The sequence below is a fragment of the Sus scrofa genome, chromosome 7, assembly GCF_054392235.1.
Source record: "Sus scrofa isolate SSC_HxYL_T2T_F1_AM1 chromosome 7, Sscrofa_HxYL_maternal_Yorkshire_Landrace_v2.0, whole genome shotgun sequence".
In the NCBI taxonomy this organism is placed as follows: Eukaryota; Metazoa; Chordata; class Mammalia; order Artiodactyla; family Suidae; genus Sus; species Sus scrofa.
This window is the reverse complement of record NC_139389.1, coordinates 72156701-72180459: the sequence shown is the minus strand read 5'-3', so window position 1 is coordinate 72180459 and position 23759 is coordinate 72156701.

Genomic DNA, 23759 nt, shown 5'->3' with positions numbered 1-23759 from the left:
TATCCCCCCCCCACTTTTTTTTCTCCTGTTTTCTAATTATAGAAGTGATACATGTACATACTCACAGTAAACAATTCAATATTACACAAATAGACCATTTAAAAAATGAAAGTCTCCCACAATCACCCACCCCCAAATATTGTTCATACTTGGGAGCATATCCTTCCAGGGTTTTTTTTTTAATGTTTATCTTTACAGATATATTTTAACAGGAATGGGACCATATTATACATGGTATTCAACGACTTGCTTGAAATATAGCTCTCTTAGATACCTTTCCCTTTTGGCATAGACTTAGCATTCATCTATGACCACAGAGCCCTTCTCTGTACAGATGCAGCCTAATGTATTTAAGCCACTTTCTACTGACAAACCCTGGGCTGATTTTACAATTTTTCAGCCTAATGAGCAATGCTGTAATTAATATCCTTATAAGTATTCATTTGCATATGGGTTTGAGTATTTCTAGAAAATAAATTTCCAGAAGGTAAATTGATAACAAAAAACTTATCTCATCACTCCCAGATATTATGCACTTGATCTTAGCCAAAAGGCCAAGAAATAATCCATTACTCCTAGAAATTTTGAATAGTTCGACATTACTATTCCCATTTTATTTTTATTTATTTATCTATTTATTTATGAATTATGGCCACACCCACAGCATTTGGAAGTTTCCAGGCAAAGGGAATGAATCCAAGCCATAGCTGCAACCTATGCCACAGCTGTGGAAATACCAGATCCTTTAACCCACTATGCCAGGCCACACCTCTGTGATGACCCGAGCCGCTGCAGTCAGGTTCTTAACCCACTGCACCACAGCAGGAACTCCTATTATTTTCATTTTAGAATGAGGAATGTACAATAGATGGTCCAAGTTTTCCAAGATTACACAGTTGCAAACAGCAGAACCAGGATTGGAACTTGATTCTTTATGCTATACCGCCGATGCTAAGTAAAATCACATTGTTTCTTGGCTTAAAATTCAATTGACTCCCTAGAGAAGCTCAAAAACATTTTAAGCAGCTTCAGAAATACTGAAATAAATATGTATCTTCTCAAACTTATATGTCAAAAGTACTACTCATCTGAAATAAATTGTGTTATGTTAATCATAAAAGTCTCATTAATTTAGTCACCTCCCTTTTCTTACTGAATAACAGTACTCTAAATAAAAATAATACATCAACATACATACATTTCTTTGCTCCTAAATCCTTCTGTTCTGGATTTATGCAAATTCTATTATTTAAAATAACAGTAAGAAAGCAAGCTCATTGTGAAGTCAATTTGGCTGCATGCTTCATTGTACTTGAAAATAACTTGTCATCTAAAGAGTCTATTCTTTGCTTATTAATTAACCACCTCTTTTCTTTTAACCTGATTTTGAAAACTCACCAATTCTATACTATTTTTAAGGGGAGGTTTCTGGGACAGTTTCCTCATAAAACAAAATACAGAAACCATGAGAAAATATGGGTGGGGAAAAAAGTAAAACCAGGAGGCACAAAGGATAATAATCAAATACTTCTTCTCTGAAGGGCTGTATGTCTGTAGCTTCATTTTGGATTGTCAACTCACAGGGCAGTACTGATGTTTTCCAACATAATGTTTTACTCATAAATGATCTGCTCATCAGCGCTGGCTTTGTACTTTGTTCTACAGAGTCTTTCTGGCACCATTCCCTATTCCCGTAGCACCTTCTGCATACTCCCACCACAGCACTTGTCACATTGTTTCTCATCCTTCTACCCCATTGGAGTTTTTTGGTACAAAGACCAGGTCTCTGCTATCCTTGTGCTCTTGGTTCCTAGCAGAGCACTCAGCACATGAAAGTGCTCAATAAATATCTACTGCTTGAGTTAATAGCCTCAAGAGCATTGCTTCTCCTAAACCTTCCATCTGATGCACCTTCAGCCAAAGAAGTAAACTCTCAAGGTGGCCTGACTTAAGGCACGGACAACAGTCACAACAGAGAACGTCAGGAAACTCAATGGCACCTTTCCCCAGGGGCAGCCTCCGTTTTCACCTTTCACCAGGCTTAACTCAGAGATCAGCACTTGACATTCCCCCAGAAGGGATTCATTCACACCACAGGCATTGGTGGGCAATGCTGATTTTACTGAAGTTTTGTAGTGATATTAGGGAAGGGCGGACTACTTAACATTCTTGATCAGACACATTTGTTCCCTGAGGTTCTTTCTTCCCCACCGTGCTTCAACCTCACAAGCTTCCTCCATCTATCACACAGAACAATTTAGCCCTTCCCCAGCTTCTTCCCCAGAGCTTCCATGCTCACACTGATCAGAGCCCACAGATGACACATGCTTTTCAAAGATGGTAAGTTAAGGTGGGTGTTAAAAATAACATTTTCCTATTACATCAGCATTTGCAATTGTTAGTGTTGCAATTCAGTTTTTCAAACAGTTTCAAGCAATCTAATGTAAGCAAAAATCATTCCCCTTCCAAACGTGCTATTTTTTTCTCTTTAGGACCACACCTGTGGTATATGGAAGTTCCCAGGTTTGGGGTTGAATTGGAGCTGTAGCCACCAGCCTACATCACAGCCACAGCAATGCATGATCTGAGCCCCATCTGCAACCTATGCCACAGCTTGCAGCAACGCCAGATCCTTAACCCACTGAGGGAGGCCAGGGATCAAACCTGCATCCTCATGAACACTACTTGGGTTCTTAACCCGCTGAACCACAACGGGAACTCCCAAGCATACCATTTTTATTTTATTTAAAATTTTTTTTTATTTCATGATTTTGCTTTTTTCTATTGGAGTTGACTTACCATATTCTGTCAATTTCCACTATACAGCAAAGTGACACAGTCATACATGTGTGTGTGTGTGTGTATATATATATATATATATACATATATACATATATATGTATATATTCTTTTTCTTACATTACCCTTCATCATGGTCCATAACAAGTGACTAGATAAAGTTCTCTGTGCTATACAGCAGGAGCTCATTGCTTATCCACTCCAACCAAACATACCATTTTTAAAGTTATCCTCTATGTTGCCACCCAAGAAAGAACACGTTTCTTGCTGGTGACTTCCAGCTCATGGGTTGAGTAATGTCCTTCGTACTTGGCCCTCAGGCTGTACTCACCTCATCATCTCTTGGTGCTTCATGGTTCCTAGTCCTTGGAGAAGGGGCCTCCTCACCCCAGGCCCTGAGGTCCCCACTCCAGCTGAGGCGGAAACTTTTCTCACCTGAGAGCTGGTGTCTCCCCCTCTGTGGTCACCAGGAAATACATCCTCTTCTCCCTTATTAACCTTCCTCATGATAATGCAACTGCAAATTTATTGATCCTCTACTATGTGCCAGCAACTGTGCTAAGCACTTTTTGTATGTTACCTCATTTAATCTCTAGGACCATCTTATAAGAGGTTATTATTATTATTTCCATTTCACAGATAAGAAAATTTAAGGGAAATTAAGTAATTTGTTTAAAGGTGCTTAACCTTTAGAATGCACCTCTGATTCTAAAACCTGTGCATGACCTTTGTCCCCAGGCTCTCTACGGAGCCATCAATACCTCCTTGCAACTGGGGCAGCCTGAACATCCCCTCTCCCCTTCTCTCTCGTGTAGACCTAGGGCTGCTCAGGGACCTTAGCCTCACCCTTGCCCTATGGATGTTCAGGGCAGCCTGAACATCCCCTCTCCCCTTCTCTCTCGTGTAGACCTAGGGCTGCTCGGGGACCTTAGCCTCACCCTTGCCCTATGGCTTATGCCCTGGCTGACTGTCTTGCTCTTAACTCAGGCTATGTGGCTTCCACCCCAACCACTGGCACAATTTGTCCTATATATTTTGTCTCTCTCTTTTTTTTCCCCATGCTATGGCCTTGGGTGGATTTGCTCCTATTTTTTTTCTCTTCCTCTTTGGTGTTTTTTTTTACCAGTTACTAGATCTCTACTGAGAAAAATAACTAACTTTATCTACCTCCAGCCCAGTACCAAGACACTGCCCATTTTTTCCTTATTATGCCCTCTTTGAAAGTTCCCAGCAATTCCTGAAGACCCAGTACATTTTGTCATTCTTAAAAAGCAATGATTTTTGGAGTTCCCATCATGGAGCAGGGAGTTAAGAATCTGACTGCAGTGACCCGGGTCACTGTGAAGGTACAGATTCCATCCTCGTCCTGGTGTGGTGGGTTAAAGGATCCAGTGCTGCTGAAGCTGTGGTGTAGGTCACAATTGTAACTTGGATTAGATTCCTGGCCCAGGAACTTCCATGTGCTGTGGTGCAGTCATTAGGGAAAAAAAAAAAAAAAAAAAAAGATTACTGAATATTGTTACTAAATCATATTATTTTATGAAAAAGGCAAAATGCAGAAAAGCATATATGATATACTACCACATAAAAAGGATGGAAAAACTACCTGGTTTTGGTTGTTTTGGGATGAAATGAAGTTTTTTTTTTTTTTTTTTTTTTTTTATCGGGCAGATGAGGAATACAGGTGGGAGGAGATTTTACTAGGTATCTTTTATAATTTTTTTTTGTCTTTTTGTTATTTCTTGGGCCACTCCCGGGGCATATGGAGGTTCCCAGGCTAGGGGTCTAATTGGAGCCGTAGCCACCAGCCTATGCCAGAGCCACAGCAACGCAGGATCCGAGCCTCGTCTGCAACCTACACCACAGCTCACAGCAATGGCGGATTGTTAACCCACTGAGCAAGGGCAGGGACCGAACCCGCAACCTCATGGTTCCTAGTTGGATTCATTAACCACTGCGCCACGACGGGAACTCCAATAATTTTTGATGTTTAATGTATTACCAATTTTAAAAATAGATGACTGATTTAAAAAAAAAGAAATGCAAGCAGCTTTTGTAATGGGCAGGAGAGAGTGTTTTGCTACAGTAAACAATAATAAAAAACAATAAATGAATAAAATATTTTGCGAAAGAACACAAAAAGAACCAGTTCCAGGAGTTCCCGTTGTGGCGCAGTGGTTAACGGATCCGACTAGGAACCATGAGGTTGCGGGTTCGGTCCCTGCCCTTGCTCAGTGGCTTAACGATCCGGCGTTGCCATGAGCTGTGGTGTAGGTTGCAGACGCGGCTCGGATCCCGCGTTGCTGTGGCTCTGGCGTAGGCCGGTGGCTACAGCTCCAGTTCAACCCCTAGCCTGGGAACCTCCATATGCCGCGGGAGCGGCCCAAGAAATAGCAACAACAACTACAACAAAAAGACAAAAGAACCAGTTCCAGAAGAATGTTTGGGTCAGTGTGCATTTCACATAAATCTGGCAATCCAAAATACCCAGCATCCCAGGCAACTTGGGCAAAGGTCTGAAAGCAGTCAGTTGGTAACAGAAAGTACCAATACGGTGGTGTGCATCCTGTTTCTTGCACTGCATGTACCTACAGCTCGGGGCTTTCTCTCTCAGACTGGTGGAACTCAATAATTCTTAGAGTAATAGGTAAAGATTGCCACACAGAATCCCTTTACCTCTGAAAGGTACAAGAAGCCATTTTAGTGTGATTTGTTAAGTCCTAAAAACACAACAGAACTTTTTGGGGGCACATTTGAGGTGACATCAACTCAATTTCCACTTAATAGCATAAGATAGAGGGCAGTCAAGTAAGCAACCATGCCCTCATTCACCTTCCTTACCCTGGTCTTGGGGAACAGATCACCAGCCCCAGCCCAGTCCCATGTAGTTCACAATAAAAGTGCCTTGAAGAAACCAGGACCAGTTCCCAGGGGCTCTGATAACGTTGCTAGCTTTGTTACCTTTCACACACTCTTGAGTACATCCTAGGGTAGAATAAATCCCAAGGCCATCCCTAGAAGTGGCTGGCTTTCTGGGTTTTTTTTGGCTTGAAGACGACTGAACGTTGACAATCCCTACCCCTATCCTGAGATCAGAATGGACTGGACATAACTTAAGGCCTTCTCTACCCTCAGAGCCACTTCCCTGGCATCCTGGGAGCAGAATAAATGGCAGCTCCATTTCTGCCATATCATTCTGGTAGCAGATGGGATTTTATCCAGATAGTATTTTAAGTATTTATTTTATTTTGTTTATTTTTAAAATGATCTTTATTTTTTCCATTATAGTTGGTTTAGTGTTCTGTCAATTTCTACTGTAGAGCAAAGTGACCTAGTCATACATATATACATTTATTGTTTTTCTCACATTATCCTCCATCATGTTCCATCACAAGTAACTTGATATAGTTTCCTATGCTATACAGCAAGATCTCATTGCTTATCCACTCCAAAGGCAATAGTTTGCATCTATTAACCCCAGACTCCCAGTCCATCCCGCTACCTCTCCCTCCCCCTTGGCAGCCACAAGTCTATTTTCCAAGTCCATGATTTTCTTTTCTGTGGAAAGGTTCATTTGTGCCGTATATTAGATTCTAGATATAAGTGATATCATACGGTATTTGTCTTTTTCTTTTGACTTTCTTCACTTAGTATGAAAGTTTCTAGTTCCATCCATTTTGCTGCAAATGGCATTATTTTGTGTTTTTTTATGGCTGAGTAGTAGTCCCTTGTGTATATATACCATGTCTTCTTAATCCAATCATCTGTCGATGGACATTTAGGTTGTTTCCATGTCTTGGCCATTGTGAATAATACTGCAGTGAACATACAGGTACAAGTATCTTTTTCAATGAAAGCTTTGTCCAGATACATGCCCAAGAGTGGGATTTCTGGATTTTGTTTTATTTCATTTCATTTTATTATGGCTACACCTGCAGCTTGTGAAAGTTCCCAGGCTAGGGATTGAATTGGAGCTGCAACTACCAGCCTATACCACAGCCATAGTAACATGGGATCCAAGTCACATCTGCAACCTACACCACAGCTTGCAACAATACCAGATCCTTAATGCTCTGAGCAAGGACAGGGTTGAACCCACATCCTCACAGAGACAACATCAGGTCCTTAACTCACTGAACCAGGTCAGGAACTCCTTAAGCCCAATTTTAGGGATCTTAAAATGACTAAAAATAATGACAGCAATCTGAAGCTAACTTTCACCTTTCACCAAGCCTGAGAGTTGTAGACAAAGTTCAACGGATTCAACAAGTCCCAGGTTATTCCAGACCAGGATCATATGGGAGCTGGCAACGGGTAACTAGGCCCTTTCATTCCAGGAGCCTACAACTGAAGTAGCCATTAAAATGTCTATTCAGCAATCTGAATTGTAGCTTTTCTGTTTAAAAAGATGTTAAACAGAAAAAAAAATTTTTTTGAAATCTATCTTGGGTTGCATGAGTTGATTTGGAGAACACATGCTCTCAGCAACAATACCTGTTAGGGAGTGAGGGTGGCAGGATAGGGCAAAAGGAGAGGTTGAACTTACTTTGGTCACAACAGACTTCAGCCGATCCCCTGGGTGGGGGGGCTCTGAACCTGGGGTGGCTCTTCAGAGCTTTCCAGAATTAAGAGGGTAGCCCTTCTACCCCTGCACAGACTAATCACTGGATATGGGCTACCCTAGGGAAGGGGTGGGGCCTGTTTGAAGTAACTCCCTCAGCCTGAAGGCAACTCCAAGGGAGGGACTCGGCTAGGGATCCTCACCAGGCAGCAGTCCTGGGAGCTGCGAGAATAACTATCTTGACCTGAAGGGGGCCCGGGCAGTGCACAAAACATCTACAACATAATCAAACACCAAAATGAGTACCAAACAAATGCATCCTAGCTCTGAAAGTAGCATGCAGTTAAGCCCAGAGAATAGGGTGATATGAAATTTGATGGAGCCGTGTCCAGGCTGAATATGTTAAGAAAGTTCTTGAAGCCATAATTGTCCATGTATGATTACCTTCTGACTCTGAAATTGCCAGTTCAGTAAGCAAAAGGAGGCTGATTAAAAGTCATATATATTCTCAAACCCTCAGAGGCAGGGCCTCTCAGGGCCACTTCAAAAGGAGAATTCTTACTACAGATTCTTCCACATTTTTTCCATTTCTGTGTATTCCATGAGCAGGTGGCCACTACCTGCAGCTGATAATTACAGGCTTTATGTATGCTGCTCTATGAAAGGAGCTTGTCTGTGGTTCCAGGGCTGACGGGAAAGCATGCAGCATGTGTTTGACCCTGGGAAAGGGGGAAAATATCCTTTTGTTATGGGCCATAGGGTTTTCAAGGCTGCTATCCATGGCAAACATTCACCAGGCTTAAAGTCTAAGGGCCGAGCGTACAACCTTTTAAGAGGTTGTCAGCAGAAAGTCCATTCTCTGAAAGCCTTGGCTGTCCCACGCAATTGGCAGGTAATCAGAGACATATTGTATTCCTCCCTTTGTAAAAAGGTAAAAGTTCTAGTGTCCACCACTGAAAATATTTAATATTGCACCTTTAATTTTCAATGATAATAATAATAATCATAATAGAGAAAATGTTGCCGTGGACATGGTAGACAAAAATGAATATTTTGATCTTTGGTGAGACACCTTCTCTTTGAGGAGGGAGCAAGACAGCCATTTGACTACACCTAGGAAAATGTCACAGCAGTTCTGGGCAGGAATATTGCAAAAGCACCACTGAAATTACAAGAACAATTGAAATAAGGAATTGGCCCCAACCTGGGTAATTATGCCCTTCCCTCTCACTCTACTCCCAATTCACATCCACTGATAGCTGCCAAACAGATGTTTATTTGATTATTGTGGGTACTGAACCATGCTGAATCATTATAGTACAATTATTGGAAATTTTATTCAATATTAATAGTCAGATAATTTATATCATGATGCTCATAATCTAAATTAGGTCACTAACTGATAATAGGAAAAAGCGGACTGAATGTTTCCCATTATGATAGCAATAATTTTGTCTTCCTGATTTCTAAAATTATTACTTGAGAATATACTAAAAATCACATTTTGTTTCTTCAGTCGTGTTAGTATTTTGGTGTTAGAGATGAAACTATGACATTGTAGAATTAGTGGTTACCTCTGAAGTTGCTGGGTACAAGCCCAACTTTTACAAATGAGGAAACAGGCTCAAAGGGATGGAATTGCCCAGGGTCCTAACTTTGGAAAAAAGATCCAGGACCCCTGAATTCCTGGCAGTTTTCCTTCCACTAGAAGAAATATATTATACTCTATTTATTATTATATGTGTATTATATATATACATATGGTATTTTTAGGGCCTCACCCATGGCATATGGAAGTTCCCAGGCTAAGGGTCAAATCCAAACTCATACATACTGGCCTATATACACCATGGCCACAGCAACGCCAGATTCGAGCCACGTCTGTGACCTACACCGCAGCTCACAGCAACGCTGGATCCTTAACCCACTGAGTGAGGCCGGGGATCAACCTGTGTCCTCATGGATGGTAGTCAGATTCGTTTCCACTGAGCCACGACAGGAACTTCTTATTATATGCATATGTTAGTGGCAAATATTTGTTGACTAAAAGAAAGGGAAGGCCTAGGTGCCTTTCGATAGACCAAGTTCAGGATGGTTTCCTATGTTCCTGAGAAAACTGGATTTGAAACTGAATCTCAGTTTGACTTAAGCTGATAACTTAACCTTGATGCTGATGCAGCATATCAGCATATAATCACATAGGCTGGGAGTTTTAGCATTCGGGGCTTTAACATCCCTGTGTCCAGAATTCTTGCAGGTCTTAGGGGTGGTATAACCATAGGACCCAGTGATGTTTTCCCCTAATAGATACTGATGCACCTACGGATTCCAATGTCCCATGTTGTTCATATTCCCACATAATAGCACACATTCACAAACTGATGGCTTGTCTATACTTTCCTAATAAGAAGGGCTGAATCATTGGTTCCCCTAAGGCTAACCCTACAGATCTAGCCCTACATACTCCAAGGTTCTAGAAGAGTGGAAAGAATAACTAGAGTCAGAAGGCAAGTCATTTGTGCGAAAAATAAATTTAGCCTTGCAAGTGGTACACACATCTTCCAAATAAAGTACCAATCTTTCTCACTTTTATTTTGCACAGCAAAGGAAACCAATAAAAATATCAAAAGACAACCTACAGAAGGGGAGAAAATATTTGTAACTGATGTGAATTAAGGAATTAATTTCCAAAATATAAAAATAGCTCATACAGCTCTCTCTTAAAAAAAAATCCAAAAATGGCAAAAGACCTAAATAGACATTCATCCAAAGAAGATATACAGATGGCCAACAGGTACATGAAAAAATGCCCAACATCGCTAATTAGTAAAGAAATGCAAATCAAAATCACAGTGGGTTACCACCTCATACCAGTCAGAATGGCCATCATAAAAAGTCTAAAATAATAAAGGCTGGAAAGGGTGTAGAGAAAAGGGAACCCTCCTACACTGTTGATGGGAATGGAAATTGATACAACCACTATGGAGAACAGTATGAAGGTTCATTAAAAAACTAAAAAGAGAGTTACAATATGATTCAGCAATCCCACTCCTGGGCATATATCCATTCAAAACTGTAGTTTAAAAAGACATACACCCTTATGTTCATAGCAGCAGTATTTACAATTGCAAAGACATGGAAGAAACCTAAATGTGCACTGACAGAAGAATGGATTAAGAAGATGTGGTACATATACACAATGGAATATTACTCAGCTATAAAAAAGAGCGAAATAATACCATTTGCAGCAACATGATGGACGCAGAGATTATCATACTAAGGAAAGTAAGTCAAAGACAAATAACATATGATATCACTTATAGGTAGAATCTTAAAAAATGATACAAATGAACTTATTTACAAAATAGAAACAGACTCACAGACAGAAAACAAACTTGTTATCAAAGGGGAAAGGAGGGGAAGGATAAAGTAGAAGTTTCGTATTCACACATACACACATATATAAAATAGATAACCAACAAGGACCTCCAATATAGCATAGGGAACTATACTCAATATTTTATAACCTAAAATGGAAAAGAATCTTAAAAACAACATAAATACATATGTATATTCAAATCACTTTGCTGTACACCTGAAACTAACACAATATTGTAAATCAATTATATTTCAATAAAAATTTTTTTCAAAGATATTGGCAAGATGGTTCTTTCTGAGGGCTGTGAGGGGGAAATTAATCCTTGGTTCTCTCCTAGCTTCTCCCATGTTGCTGGCTATCTTTGGCTTTCCTTAGTTTGCAAATATATCACCCCAACCTCTGCTTTCATCTTCACATGGAGTTCTCCTTATGTGTCTGTCTCTGGGTCAAAATTTCCCCTTTTTAAAGGACAAAGTTACATTGGATTAGGTTATTAGTCCAAATAACCTCATCTTAACTTGATCACATGCAAAGACCCTTTTTACAGATAAGGTCACATTCGCAGGTGCTGGGGGCTAGGATTTTAAAATCTTTGGGGAGTTCCCGTCGTGGCGCAGTGGTTAACGAATCCAATTAGGAACCATGAGGTTGTGGGTTCGATCCCTGCCCTTGCGCAGTGGGTTGAGGATCCAGCGTTGCCGTGAGCTGTGGTGTAGGTAGCAGACACGGCTTGGATCCTACGTTGCTGTGGCTGTGGTATAGGCTGGTAGCCACAGCTCCGATTAGACCCCTAGCCTAAGAACCTCCATACGCCGCAGGAGCGGCCCAAGAAATGGCAAAAAGGCAAAAAAAAAAATAAATAAATAAATAAATTAAATCTTTGGGGAAGAAAACAATTTAACTCATAACAGGGCTTCTAATGTAGATCCGAGCATTGGATTGGGCAGATGTAGTGCTAATCTCCCCCCTTTCCTACCCTACTGGCTGCTTCTTCATTCTCCAGACATGCCTAACTGCTGCCTGGATGAGGTTTTTTTGGAAAGCCTGGTCCTATGGGCCTAGGATGGAGTGGAACTTCCCCCTGTCTGCCAAGGCCTTGGGCCTGTTGCTTAGACTTTAGGCCTGGATTTTTAGGCTCTAAAACCCAATGTCTACTTGGGCTTCTGATCCCTAGGAGTACAGATACATTGTCTGTGCTCCTAATCCTTTTCATCAAACTTACAGATGAGACAGCAGTTCACGTAGTGGCGCACCAGGAACAATGAGGTTGCGGGTTTGATCCCTGGCCTTGCTCAATGGATTAAGGATCTGGCGTTGCTGTGAGCTGTGGTGTAGGTCACAGACGCGACTCGAATCTGGCATTGCTGTGGCTGTGGTATAGGCTGGCAGCTATTGCCCCAATTAGACCCCTAGGCTGGGAACCTCCATGTGCTGTGGGTATGGCCCTAAAAAGACAAATAAATAAATAAATAAATAAACTTATAGATGAGACAATATAATGTAAGGGTTAAGAACATAGGCTCTGAAGCCAGGCTCTGAACTCTGAAACTTCTTAGATGTATCTCTTGGACCAATTGCTTAAACTGTCTGTGCCTGTTTCCTCAACTCAGAAAGTTGTCATCACATTGTTGTACAGCAGAAATTACCACAATGTCAACTATACTTCAATAAAACTTTAAAAAATGAAAAGAAAAAAGTCATTAAGATGACGAAATGAAATAATGCATGTAAAGCAGTTAGAACAGTGCCAGGCACCTTGGAAATACTGAAGTTAGCTGACATTATTATTAGCATATTTCTGGCCCAATGAGCTAGAGGTTATTGTAGAGGCAGGCAGGGCGAGAGTGATGGATGAAGAGGCAGGATGGGGAGTGGGCTCCAAGGACAAGCAATAGGGGAAACAAGCCCCTTTGGGGTCAACATCTACAGTGGAGATGAGAGGAAGCCAGGACTCATCAATGAAGGAGTAGAGGACAGCACACCAAGGGGTCAGGAATCATCTGGGCAGCAGACTCTTAGAGGCAGTCAAGCAAAGAATCTAGAGAAATATTTCAGGGCCTCTTGTCTGCATCCTCCCTGGAAACAGAATGATCTCAGACTGTGGGCAAGCTTGAGTTTCAACCGGCACATTGGGAGATAGACCAGTAGTATAGGAGTGAGTGTGTGTGTGTGTGTGTGTGCGCGCGTGTGCACGCGTGTGCAAGTCACCAGAAAGTTCTTGGCTCCACTGCGCTATTACCTAAATTTCTCTACTATATTCTATACTTAATAGTCTAAGACAAGATTGGGAACCATCCTTACCATCACCCTTCAAGCCGTCCCTCTGGTTTCCCAATGTCAAGCCTCCACCTTTCATCCTAAACAGCTGCCACCCTGGGCTGCTGCTGCCAACAGAGGTGCTCTGCTTGCAAAATTCTGTTTGGTTGTCACTGTTTGGCTATTACCCCACCGCAAAGGAACAACTCAACTAATGAGTTTAAACTATTCACTTTTCAAATATTAGGTTAAGGCTATCTAAAGTTTGATCAAGATATGGTGGATAAGAAATCACTGCCCCTCCTAAAAATTTAGGTTATGATTCAAGTGCTCTTTCAAGAAGCATTTCAGAATGTTGACTGTATGCATTATCCCAGTGCCCAGCAACCGTGGCATAACTACATTTCGTCAGTCTTGAGTGATGAAAGACGTATACGGGCAAAGCTTTCGGTCATTCAAAAAAGCACCAACCCTTTCCTAACCCTGATATTCCCTTAAGGTACTGCCCTGATTCTCACTTTCCCTCTACTCCCTAAATTGTCAAGAAGCTAGTCCATACTTGTTTCCACTGCCTCACCACCCAAAAAACATTGAACTGTATAATCCTTAACTCTGCATCCTCACTCACCACTCAGCTAAAATTGCTCTTTGGAGACTGCCGGTACCTTTCGAATCACCAAATCCAATGGCTGCATAACAAATTTAACCTTCCTGAATTCCCTGTGGCATTGGATGCATTTAAGAATTTTCTCCTCCCCAGGCTTCCATGATCCCGAGTCTCTCTGAGATTCCCGTCTCTGTGACAGCTCCTCCTCTGGATCCTATTATTGCTAATCTTCCTTCTTCCCCCTAAATGCAAGTATGTCCAAAGTGTGTGTCTTCTTGCTCTTCTCCTCCCTCCTTGTGCCCTCTCTCTGGCCGTGTCTGGGCATTGGCTATGGAAGGGTATCCAGACATTGAGTTGTCGGAAATGGAATTTCTAAGACAAGGTGTGTCTAGCCAAGGGGCTTTGCAGAATTCCTTACCAGGAAATGAGAGCAGGAATTAGCCCAAGCACCAAAATGGGAGGAACAAGCATAGCAACGAAGCACTGGGGTGTCATGCTTGGATGCAACGTATGATGGGGGATGGGCAGACAACAAGGCATTTGACCACAGGATAAAGGAAGAGTTCAAACCTGTTTGTAGGCTAGCATACTTGAAGTAGCTTGTATCTGCCAGTTGTATGTAGTAGCTTTAATGGTGTTTCTGATCTCTCCCAGGAGGTTAGACATCCCTCTTATACCTCCCCATTAAGTCTTTATCATACTGGGTATGGTGTGTTGTATATTTACTAGTTTATATCCATCTGGGGAAAATAACCTCTGAAGAACAAAGATATGTCATTTTTGCCATTGTATTTCTAACACCCAGACCAGTGTTTGTCCCACGAGAAGTGCCTAAATAAATATTTGTTGAAAGAGTGAATGAACTGGGTTTTTTTACTTTGGCAATCAGATCAGTGGAAAGGTTGGGGAAGAAATCATATGCAATCCAAGATGAAATCTGTACAAAGTACATACTATACAGTCATGCAATACTGTGAAAGGTGAGATGCAAATTTTACTCTGAACTTCCTAGCAGTCAAAGCAAAGAAAAAAATCACTTAGAAAATGTATAGCACCTATAGAATTTAAAAAGAAAAAGTTTCTCAGTTTCTATCCTTGTGTTGGCTCAAAAGAAATGATTCCATGGAGCCTCACAGGGTGACTGGCTGAGCTACAGACAGTATGTTCCAGGACATCCCTATATTAGATATAACAGTGAATTCAGTAGGTCTTATTTTTTTAAATAATGTCCTTCGACATAGGCTAATCACATATATTAAATTTTTTTTTGGCTATTCATTGTTCTATTTTATTGCACTTAAAATCCTGCTAATATTTTGCTATATGCAAGTAATGTCGAGATTTATAATTAAAGAGTGAGAAGGGATATTAATTACATTTATTCACTCTGGAATTTTTATAAAGTTTCTAGGTCTATTTTGATAAAGGCTCTTGTTTTGTATAACTGCAACCGATCCTTCTTGTGTTTTTTTTTATAATTTTTTTTATTTTCCCACTGTACAGCAAGGGAGTCAGGTTATCCTTACATGTATACATTACAGTTACATTTTTTCCCCCACCCTTTCTTCTGTTGCAACATGAGTATCTAGACAAAGTTCTCAATGCTATTCAGCAGGATTTCCTTGTAAATCTATTCTAAGTTGTGTCTGATAAGCCCAAGCTCCCCATCCCTCCCACTCCCTCCCCCCACATATATTAAATTTAAAGTAATTCTGTGACAGGGAGACCAGAACAATGTAGCCAAGTACCGAGAACTCTGATGAACGGGTTTGATGTGAGGATAGAGGTTAGAATATCTAGAATAAGGTATGTTATGAGGAATATGACTATCCTCTGTGATAGGCACTAAAACAAAGATTTCTGTGGTCAAGTACATTGGAGAAATACTGCATATTCCGATTTATCTTTTTTGGATCTTTACATGTACATGAGCAATACTAAATGCTCTCAGAAGTCCTTCAGTAAAGATATTTTAACCCAGAGGTTTACCAAAATAAAAATGTGATTCTTTCAGCATATAACACCTCTGTACATTTAAGGGAAATTTAAAGAGACGCTTTGGGAAACAATCATCAGGGGAAATTAAGGACTGTGTACCTTCAGGCAACTCGATGTAAATATTGTTTTCCAAAACTAAGTTCTTAGTAAGAATCTACCCATGGAGTGTTCAAGTTACTTCCTCTGACAAGCATTTGGAGTATAGCTACTCCGCGCTGTCTGATGCAAATGGACTTTTGATCTGACAGTCAACTGAATGGCAGGTCATCTCAGAAAAGCAAAAGCTCCCAATCTTTGTGCCCACACCCTCCCTAGGGAGGACCCAAAGGCAAGACAAATATTATCCTCAGAAACAGTCATGACTCCAGTCTATTTAAAGCCAGTGATACCATCTGAATCAACTCAGTGGGAAGACAATCTGAAAATTGAAGTTAGTGTGAACTGCAGTAATAGGATTCTTCCCAAGAACTTCTAGGCGATTCTAGAAGTGGGGAGAAACACCCTGCTAATTGTTATTAAAAATAATGTCTATAGATTATCTTCACTAATGATGCTATCTCAATTGGTTCAAGGGCCAATAAGCCCAGATGCCTGAAAGTTAAGATTTAAATCATTAGGTCATAAAAAAATCATACAATGCATTATCGTGTCTATCTGGGCAGGCATGCTTCAGACTAACAGTAGTGGACAAATATAGTTTCTGTGGCAAGAGGGAGCAGAAATGAAGTTGGTGTCCTGGTATATTCCTTCTAACCACATGGTGACTTCTCTTTCTAGTATGTCAGAAAAACAGTAACCAAATGGGAGGCCAGAGACACTCAAGAGTCCAAATCCCCAGGCTAAATGGGAGAGAGTCCTAAGAATGAAGAGGTAGACACAACTTTTCTTTCTTTTTCTTTTACTAATCTCCTTGAAATCTCTAAAATATTCTGCACCCTAACTTACCAAGTTTTGTAGAATCAAGAAAGATAAAGCATTACATAAACATATCAGATAAATGAGCTAAAAGCAATTTTATGTTACATTCTGGAGTTCATTATATTTTTGGCAGCAAGTTTATCTTCCTAATTATATTTTACTTGGGTTGAAATTAATTTTAATTGGTATTTCCTGTGAACACACTGAAGAGGAAGCAGGAAAATCTTCCTGAGATTAAAAATTGATTTTGAACAATCCAAAATCCACTGTCACCAGGGGTGACCTCACCCATGCCCACGACTTCACCTGTCTGTGATGCTTTGAGGGCTTCCTGGTTGACCTTCCTCCTCCAGCCTCTCTCCTGAGCAATGCAGTGTCCCCAACTGACTTCTGGGCTATTTCATCTGCATGGGACAGGCACAATGGGAGTTCATCATATTTCCTACCATCTGACATGCCTGCTCCCTCTTCCCCACTCCCCCAACCTCAGTGCTTGGAACTGCTTCCCACCCAACTGCCTAACCCCCAAACCAGAAGCAACTCCAGACTCCTCATTCTCATCACTATCTTTCTTGGGACTAAAATTCAAATTCTCTGGCCTGACTTTGAAGGGCCTTCACAGTCTATCCTAGTGTTTCTCAACGAAGGCCCTAGTGGCACTGGGACACTGCAAGTTTTCTTCTTTGTGCACAATGTCCTTCTTATTCCTGGTCCCACCTCCTAAATGCCAATAACAATCCCTATTCACCACAACAATCAAAGAAACATCCTTCACATCTCCTAAAGCTCTTGTGGAGTAAAAGTGTCCCAAGTGGAGGATCGCCCATCTAGCTCTCCCTAGTTCTCAGCCTCACATCCCACTTTGCTCCTCCACAGACACGGCGTTTCAGGCACAGAGAATGATCCCTCTTCCCCAGCATGCTGTGCCCTCTTAAGTGAAGCCTCTGTGCCTCTGTCTGTAACACCCTCCTTTCAGCCCTCTCCTTCCTAGGCCTGCCAAAACTCTGTTCCTTAAGATCCAGTCCAAACTCCTTTGCCCCTGTGAAGTCTCTTGGTCCCACCTCAACCCCAATGACCCCTCACCCCTACAAATTCAGGTGGTACTTACTCTAAGTTTCTTCCCGTTGGATAGTTTTAGATAGACCACATCTCAAAATAGCTGCCATGGGGCGTTCCCATCGTGGCACAGAGGAAATGAGTCCAACTAGGAACCATGAGGTTGCGGGTTCCATCCCTGGCCTTGTTCAATGGGTTAAGGATCCGGCATTGGTGTGAGCTGTGGTGTAAGTCGAAGACGCGGCTCAGATCTGGCATTGCTGTGGCTCTGGCATAGGCCGGTAGCTGTGACTCTGATTCGACCCCTAGCCTAGGAACCTCCATATGCCACAGGTGCAGCCCTAAAAAGATAAAAGACCAAAAAACAAAACAAAACAACAAAAAAAGAAAAACCTGCCGTGCCCACATTCCACTTTGACAGAAACTGCCCTTCCCCACAGCCCTGCCCTATGGAGATTAATCCTTTGTAGATCCTATGAGTGTCTCACAACTGACAGGCCAGGAACAGTGCCTGATGCAAGGGTGGACCTCTCATGCTAGTAACCCATGATGTGTCCCCGTTAAAAAAGACAAACTCCATAGCACCACTATTTACAAAAATCAAGACATGGTCCAACCTAAGTGTCCATTGACAGATGAGGGGATAAAGAAAACACACACACACACATATATATACATATACAATGGAACATTACTCAGCCATAAAAATGAATGAAATAATGCCATTTGCAGCAACATGAATAGAGATTATCATACTCAGCAAAGTCAGACAAAGACAGATATCATATATTACTTATATGTGGAATCATAAAAAATAATCAACTAAACTTATTTACAAAACAGAAACAGACTCACAGACATAGAAAACAAATTTATGGTTCCAAAGAGGAAAGGGAGGAGGGATAACTTAAGAATTGGAATTAACATACACACACTACTCTATATAGAATAAATAATCAACAAGGACCTACTGTGTAGCACAAGGAGCTCTACTCAGTATTCTATAGTAACCTATACGGGAAAAGAATCTGAAATATGTGTGTGTGTGTATAAATATATATATATATATATATATATATATATATATATGTATGTATATTCAAATCACTTTGCTGTGTATCTGAAACTCACAACATTGTAAATCAACTATATTTCAACTAAAAAAATAGATGAACTGGGCTGATTAGATTCTTTCTCTCCCTCTTTAAATTTATAGTAGGAAATACAAATCAAATGAGAAGCTGCTATCACTGACAGGTCATGGGGGAGAGATGACAGGAGGACAAGAGCATAGTCAAAGCCTGTGTGGACTTTGAGAGGGACAGGAAGACACCGAACAGAGCCACATGGGTAGCACATGGCCTGGGCTCCTCCCCACCCCTGCCCCACCAGCCAGTGGCAGCACTAGCAGGAGCACTGGGGAATCCTGAGGAGAGGCACAGAGAGAAGGGAGGGCTCCAGAAGGGCCAAGCAACAAACAGAGAGTGACCTTGTGGCCAAGGCGATACTTGTCTCTGATCTGCGTCCAAAGAGCCTTCCAGACCCAAAGGTGTTAGGCCTTTTTGGCACCGTACTGACCTAAAGGGAGACACAGGGCAAAGGGAAAGGCCGTTTTCTAAGTTCTGTCTCCACTGATCACATTCCCCGTGCCTCAGGCAAGTGTTTCTGGAGCACTTTTCCTTTGCTTTTTTTGTTTGTTTGTTTGTTTGTTTGTTTGTTTGTTTTTGCTTTTTAGGGCCGCACCCGCAGCATGTGGAGATTCCCAGGCTAGGGGTCCAATCGGAGCCACAGCTGCCCGCCACAGCCACAGCCACAGCAACATCAGATCTAAGCTGCATTTGCGACCTACACCACAGCTCACAGCAACACTGGATCCTTGACCCATTGAGCAAGGCCAGGGATGGAACCCACAACCTCATGGTTCCTAGTGGGATTCGTTTCCACTGTGCCAGAAGAGGAACTTCTGGAGCACTTTTTTTCATATGTGCAATGGATATTTTAGCATCTGCCCTACCTGAGATCCTGCTCAGTGATTAATTAACTGTATGACCTTGGGCAGGTCATTCAGCCTCTAAGAGCCCAGTTGTCTAAATTTTAAAATAAGGTCAATAAAATCTATTTCGCAAAAAGAACACAATAATTGAAATAGATCATATAGGTAGAAAACGCCTTGTTGGAGTTTCCTGGTGGCCTAGCACTTAAGGATCTGGCATTGTCACTGCTGTGGTGCAGGTTTGATCTCTGACCTGGTAACTTTTGTAGGCCTTGGGCACAGCGATAAAATGTGCCTTGTAAACCAATAACTACTATGTATACACAGTAGTTATTACTATTTCTCTTTTTCCAAGCCTTGCATGTATCATGGAAGATATTTTCATTGGTATTTCTACAAATAGATATACCCATTAGCTTTATTCTAAAATCTTACTCAATTCTCCTCATTTGGTGTTACTTAAATCTTAGACCTCCTTTTACTCTATTTCATAACAAGCTTATCCTTTAAGTTCAGCAATTTCAATCAAATAAGGGATTGCTAACTTCTAAAAACCACTTATTACTTGCTTTTTATCACAACCCTTTGGATTTATATTCCTTGAGACCGAACTTTAAATAATAACAAATGCTTATGGTTCTGAGCAGAAATGCCATGAGGTGATGTGAATGCAAATTAACGATTCATTGTCAACAAGTACCTCACATCTGACATTTTGCTATACAGCATAAAAAGAAAAAAAACAAGAATATGATAGAGCAGCTGACTTAGGTTACTCACATGATCTGAGAAGCCTGCTTCCTTTCACTCAATGGAAATCACTTCAACAGTAAATTCCAAAGGTGGCTTGTGTGAGTTTAGTCCTACTGAAAGGTCAAGCTTCTCGTACTAGTTTTAAAGTCAGCAGCAGCAAGAGCCCTGTTTATTTTCTGTACACCTTACTTGTTCTAAGAGAGAATTTGAGGTCATATATGCATATGTGTGTCACAACATCAAAAGTCAAATAAAGAAGAAAGTAGATGCAAAGGACTAACAAAGATAGAAAAATAAGATGAAGCTGAGGGTGAGCGATTACATTGTTTCCAATGTCTTCAGTGTCACTGCTGTTGGGCAGAATGCAATTTTTATATGAGTGTTAGGGAGATGTGTTATTATTTGCACACTGTGCATAGCCTCATATATATGTGTGTGTGTGTGTGTGTGGTTTCTGTTGTAGCTCAGGGGGTTGAGAACCCAACACAGTCTCCATGAAGATGCAGGTTCTATCCCTGGCCTCACTCAGTGGGTTAAGGATCCAGCAATGCTGCAAGCTGTGGCATAGGTTGCCAATGTGGCTCAGATCCAGCGGTTGCTGCAGCTATGGTGTAGGCTGGCAGCTGCAGCTCTAATTTGACCCCTAGCCTGGAAATTTTCATCTGCTGCAGGGCGGCCCTAAAAAGAAGCAAACTAACAAAAAAAAAAAAAAAAAAAAAAAAAAAAAAAAAAAAAAAAGTCTTTCTAGAATTTACCCATTTTTTCCCCTAGTTTTGTTTCTAAGCTCCTAAAAGTACACCCAGCTGATTCTACTATTGGCTTTAGGGTTATTAGGAGTAAATATTCTTTTAAATGCTTCTGTGTTTAATAAATATGTTCGGTGAATTTAACACTGATAATATTCTCAATTGCCTGAACAACATTCCCTGGTAAGGGTAAGAGAAATGTGACCCTGTCAGTCAAATGCTTTGATTCTCCTGACAAAACCTCACAGCCCACAATTCCTGACAGGTGGGCATGGACCCCTGCACACCAGACGCCGCTGTTCTGCCCACAGTGTAGCTTCCCAACCCACCAAGGCCCAAAACTGGCCACTTTCAAAGACACCACAATGGCAATATCCTAGGAAGCCACTAGGTGGAAGGGATTTTTTTCTTATTTCTCGAGACTTTTGTGTTCTCAACCAAAGTCATCCCTACAGTGGACAAAGGTTTTTAATTAATTATTTGTTTTCATTTTTTTTTTCCTTTTTTGGCCATACCTCTGGCATATGGATGTTCCTAGGCCAGGGATCAAATCCAAGCCACAGCTGCAACCTATGCCACTGCTATGGCAACACAGGATCCTTAACCCACTGCACCACATCAGAAACTCCTGTTTTCATTTCTTGTCACTGCATCTTCCAGATAAGTTTGTCATCTTTGTTGTTTTCTCTTACAAGAGACTCATCTTAAAGAGCACCTCAGTATCCTCTCACCAGTTATGCTGAAAGGGCAAACGTTATATTTGAAATGAAAAGAGGTAATTATTCAGACCTGTTTCTCATGTGCTGGAATTGTGGTTGGGATGGTCTTTTGAGATAAAGGACAGCAAGTAGGTGTGTGTAACTTGGAAAGATGGAGTCCTCATGGTCATGGAACCAGGAAGCAGAAAACTCTAAGCAGTGGAAAATTGCTTCAGGGTATTAATTACCAGTGTGTTGGTTGAACACTGACTGGTGTGAATAGTACTAAATAGCAGTATGAGGACAAAGCACGAACAGTGATGAAAGTTGTTATTCTTTAATGCAGGAAAGGAGAAAAAGATGTTGCACTTTTCTCTTGCCACTCACTTAAGAACAAAGAGTTCCCTGGTGGCCTAGTGGTTAAGAATCTGGCATTGTCACTGCTGTGGCTCAGGTCACCAGTGTGGCTTGGATTTGATCCTTGGCCCACAACTTCTGTATGCCATGGGTTGGGGGAGGGAGGGAGGGAGGGAAGGTGGAGAGAAGGAAAGAAAAAGAACCACAAAGCAGCAGCTAAGTCTTAGAGTAACTGCCTTGGACTATACAATTTAGTTCAAATGGGGTGTTTAACCCCCAGCCTAGGATCAGAATACAGGCCTTTCCCCTAAAGTCCTGCTCTACATTCTTACTTTTTACAAGACCTGTGGTCAACCTACACCTTTAAAAGAGGAGATGAGAAGGGGGAGTTAGTAGAGATAGAATAGCAATGCTGAGAAATGTCCAGATCGAAGATTTTCATAACCTGTGGAAAGCTGTTGACACTGTCCTTAAAAATTCAGTCTACTGATTAAATCAGTAGTCTACCTGATTAAATCAGAAATGACTGAGTAGTAGATCTTTTGTTATTAAAAATGTGTTTGTCAACAGAAAAATATAACATACTGTTATTTTTTCCCTTTTCATAGTCTTACTTTTAACATGTGACAAATTGAGTGCATCAAGTCAGGTATTTGAAAACTGGCTTGAGATGATTTCCTAGAATAATTTGGTTTTAGCTTCCAAGATCAGACGAGATTGGGCACGTTCAGGGTGGTATGGCGTAGACAAATTTTGTTTTAAAATGAAGACAAAGATATAGAAGGTATAAGAGACAAAATGTGTGCTATTTTTCTCCCCTCTGGCCCCGAAAAGTGTCCTGATGGCTCCTCGCTGCCTCCCTTCCCTTCTGTAAATTTCCTACTTTACACAGTACCATGAAAGGCTGTTGACTTTGAAACACTAATAAATAGCAGTCCGAGCTGTTTCCTTGAGAAAAGTGTTGTCATCATCACTAAGACTCCAAAGTCCTGCAGGACCAACCTGAAGGGCTAAGGTGGGCAGCAGTGTTACTTTCTTCAGAAAAGGCAGTAAAGAGGATTAAAATTGTGGCTGATGTCAACTGGGTGCCCAAGCCAACCCAGACAGGTTTGGGGCTGAGGCTTACAGAGAAGTCTGATTTTGCAAAAAGCTGCCACAAAGCCCTTGCTAAATCAGCGAATCCCAAGTCCTGTCAAATCTGGGGGTGTGATAAATCAAATGGGCTTAGACACCAGGTCTAAGGAGGCTCACTTTGCATGAATGTCCCTGTGGATGGCAGAAAACAATCTCCTTTCCTTCTCCTTCACCATCTAAGTACAGAAGTGGATTTGCCTAAGTAACACAAAGAGGCTACAAGGAAGTGGAGGAGGGAAGGCAGAGGATGGGAGCCTGCCCTGCGGTGATGCCTGCACAGGGAACAGCTGGAACTGTGCTGTTGGAGGCTTTCCCACCACTACCTGCCTCTGGCCAGGATGCCTTGCCTTTCCCTGCTTCGCCTTCGATGGGGCAGTGCTCCTACATTCTTCTAGCCCCAGGGGTTGGGCAGAGTGGTGGGGGAATCAAAAGCTGACCAAAGGCATCCAAGAGCTCATGCTGCTCAGGGCCCACAGGCCATGCCCTCACAAGAGCATCCACTAG